The sequence below is a fragment of the Oncorhynchus gorbuscha genome, unplaced genomic scaffold (genome assembly GCF_021184085.1).
Source record: "Oncorhynchus gorbuscha isolate QuinsamMale2020 ecotype Even-year unplaced genomic scaffold, OgorEven_v1.0 Un_scaffold_2362, whole genome shotgun sequence".
Taxonomy (NCBI): domain Eukaryota; kingdom Metazoa; phylum Chordata; class Actinopteri; order Salmoniformes; family Salmonidae; genus Oncorhynchus; species Oncorhynchus gorbuscha.
Genome location: NW_025746898.1, coordinates 48,573 through 52,500, shown reverse-complemented (window position 1 = coordinate 52,500; position 3,928 = coordinate 48,573). Strand labels below are relative to the sequence as shown.

The 3,928-nt window shown below is 41.6% G+C and overlaps 1 pseudogene; it reads left to right on the top strand.

The window, feature by feature from the left end:
* LOC124025704 overlaps positions 1 to 650 on the top strand; it is a 22,267-nt pseudogene extending 21,617 nt beyond the window's left edge.
* The last annotated feature ends 3,278 nt before the right edge of the window (positions 651 to 3,928 follow it).

Here is a 3,928-nt window from a genome sequence, read left to right as displayed (position 1 = left end):
CTCTGACATGCACTGTCAACTGTGGGACCTTATATAGACAGGTGTGTGCCTTTCCAAATCATGTCCAAACAATTGAATTTACCACAAGTGGACTCCAATCATTATGGGGTATTGCAATGTCATTATGGGGTATTGTGATGTCATTATGGGGTATTGTGATGTCATTATGGGATATTGTGATGTCATTACAGGGTATTGTGATGTCATTATGGGATATTGTGTGTAGATTGATGAGGATTTTTTATTTATTTAATTCATTATAGATTAATTCTGTAACGTAACAAAATGTGGAAAAAAGTCAAGGGGTCTGAAAACTTTCTGAAAGCCCTGTATGTGTTGTTGATAAGGGGACAACACTTCTAAAAGAAGCTCCACTGTTGACAGAATAACTTGCCTCATAGACAGCCCAGTTAAAGTGATACATCACTCCAAAAATCTATGTTTATTATTCCATGTTTTCCTCTAAAATGTTTTTCTATATTTTGTTGGATGAGTCCATGACGTCCCATCTGTTGTAAATGCAGCTGTGTAACTAACTATGCCCTTGTGTTGTGTTTTGTTTTTCCAGCACGTTCCACCTACGGATCTGAGGTGAGGTGATTCAGCCGCTCCCATGATGAGGCTTTAGTCAATGACGGAAGAGGAGGGGGAAGATGAAGAAGAAGAAGAAGAAGAAGAAGAAGAATGTGGTCGCTTTCTGGTTCGTCTGATGACGTCATCCCCGAAGACTCCTCCCAGAGTCTCTGTGGCCCCGACCCACAGCAGAATGACCCCTGACCTCAACCTCAGTACAGCATAGTGCCTACCAAAAAAAAAACGTTAGTAGAGAAGTCTTGTCTTTCCCCAAGTCTATCTTCGATCGATGCGATGTTTGTACAAAATATAACATTGAGAAGATAAAAAAAGGAAGTGGAACAAAAGTTTGGCTTCGGCTGCAGGAAAATGGACCAGGAGGGATTTTATTCTCGGAAGCACAGGCCTTTTTTTTTTTTGCCAACTCATGTTCTATAGGAAGGACGTTATCGACCACAAGACACATTTCCATTTTCGGAAGAGAAGATCATTAATGCATGATTGTTTTCTCTTATAATCAATTGTAAACTTGTTTAAAAGATGGAACCACAAACAGACTCCAAATGGAGATAGAAAATGAACCGATGAACAACGAGGGGCTAATTTTTTATACCTGTAGGGCTTAGCTACAACACAACCTATAAGCAGTTTTCTAGAAGATGTAGAAGATGTTTTTTTGGGGCAGAATTGTTAGGTTTCTTCTTTCTTTAAACTGACCTAACCTTTTTTGAAGTGTATACATTGTATGAACACTGACTGACAACAATGCGGAAGTGGATTGAACAACGAGATATTTTCTGTCTGACGGTGTACGGAAGGGAAAAAAACAGTAAGATATATTAGTAAATGAAGTATTACAAGCACAGTTTTTAGCACCGAGGGCAGAACAGTTGAAGAGCTATGCAATATATCTTTATGAAATGCATGAGTGTTACATAAAATTGCAAATAGCTTTTAAAAATTTTTTTGTTGCTCCAGTCCAAGTATATAGTGGTTTTGTACTGCTGGATCACAATGACAATCAGAACCTGTGACGTAGAGGTAACGTGAACAAATAGCTGGGTAAACGCTGAATCGCCGTTTCGCGGTGAGTAAAAGTAACACTCCTCCTCTATGCTTTCAACTCTCTTTATATTTTCCTGCATTTAAAAAGGTGGGAGAAAACTCACGCGCACAAAACAACACAAAAAATATATATAAAAAATGCGCGTTGTTTTTTTATTTTTATGTGCGCTTCCCGCTCCTCTAAACCACGGACCATAATGTTACCTAACTGTTCCACAGTTAAAGGAAGGGCTCTGTTCTCTGTCTCATCACCCCTTCCGTTATGTTATGCTATGTTACCTTGTCCAGCCTGTCAACTTGATATAATGGCATTAACATCACTTAAGAAATAACGTGTTCAGTCTTTCATATGATAAGAGCATTTGGCTAGACTTTGATTAAATACATTTTCTGTTTGCTTCGATGTTTTAATGAACTTTCTTTTTTTTTGGGGGGGGGGGGTTGTCATGGTTTCTCCTGGTATTTCTTGTCAACCTTGTGAGTAATAACATTTTACTTACCAACATTAACTTGAGCTTGAAATGAACCTTGCTAAAAGATGACAAAATGAAAATGCCCCAATGTACACTTTAATTTAGATAGGAAAACTATCCAGTCATTAACCGTATCTACATGGCTGCTTCAAGTCAATCTGCCCCCCAAAAAACTGTTACAGCTCACTCAGAACTAAAGATCCCTTTTGTTCAAACCAACTATACAATATTTAATCTGGGCTCATTGTTTCCTTCAACTTTGATTTAGAATGTGTGTTTTTTTCTCAGTTAAAGCCAGCATCCTGTCCAAAGGTCTTGTTAAAGATGCTGTTAATTCTCCGATGTTAAAAGGCCAATGTAAATGTATCTTCTGTGAGTTATCCATGCATTAACCCAGTTGTTATCCATGCATTAACCCCGTTGTTATCCATGCATTAACTCAGTTGTTATCCATGCATTAACCCAGTTGTTATCCATGCATTAACCCCGTTGTTATCCATGCATTAACCCCGTTGTTATCCATGCATTAACTCAGTTGTTATCCATGCATTAACCTAGTTGTTATCCATGCATTAACCCAGTTGTTATCCATGCATTAACCCAGTTGTTATCCATGCATTAACCCAGTTGTTATCCATGCATTAACCATTGTTATCCATTTAACCCAGTTGTTATCCATGCATTAACCCAGTTGTTATCCATGCATTATCCCAGTTGTTATCCATGCATTATCCCAGTTGTTATCCATGCATTAACCCAGTTGTTATCCATGCATTAACCTAGTTGTTATCCCTGCATTAACCCAGTTGTTATCCATGCATTAACATTATGACTAGGGAGTAAGATCTCACCAAGCCACACTACACTAAATCTCCCTGGACTGAGACCTATACTGTCTGCTACAGACCAGATAGGGGGACATCATGTTGCAGTCCTACCCTGTAGCCATGCCAACCTAGTAGAAGTGGACAGTCATTTGAATGGAGACACGAGACAGTAGGTGGTTATCAACAGTGTCGCTCTTGATCCACAATTGAATTGATTTATCCTTGGGAGGTGCTGGTTGGGAGGTGCTGGTTGGGAGGTGCGTAATAACTAGCCCGAAGAGATGAGAATCCATTTAAGGAAGATGGAAGAAGGTTGAGTCACAAATGGTTCCCTAATCCCTATAGAGTGCACTACTTTTGACCAGAGCGCTATGGGGATAGGAGATGAGAGGTAATCATTCCAGGCCTTCAACTGTTTCTTCCAGTCGGTCTTCAGGTCAGTCTTCCGGACGGTCTTCAGGTCAGTCTTCCGGTCGGTCTTCAGGTCGGTCTTCAGGTCGGTCTTCCGGTCGGTCTTCAGTTCAGTCTTCCGGTCGGTCTTCAGGTCAGTCTTCCGGTCGGTCTTCCGGTCGGTCTTCAGTTCAGTCTTCCGGTCGGTCTTCCGGTCGGTCTTCCGGTCGGTCTTCAGGTCGGTCTTCCGGTCGGTCTTCAGTTCAGTCTTCCGGTCGGTCTTCCGGTCGGTCTTCAGGTCAGTCTTCTGGTTGGTCTTCCGGTCGGTCTTCAGGTCAGTCTTAAGGTCGGTCTTCTGGTCGGTCTTCAGGTCGGTCTTCAGGTCGGTCTTCCGGTCGGTCGTTAAGCCAGTCCGAGGTATAATAGCAACACTTAATTCCTCATCTCCAGCTCCCTTTACTGTCCTCATCTCCAGCTCCCTTTACTGTCCTCGTCTCCAGCTCCCTTTACTGTCCTCATCTCCAGCTCCCTTTACTGTCCTCGTCTCCAGATCTCTTTACTGTCCTCGTCTCCAGCTCCCTTCACTGTCCTCATCTCCAG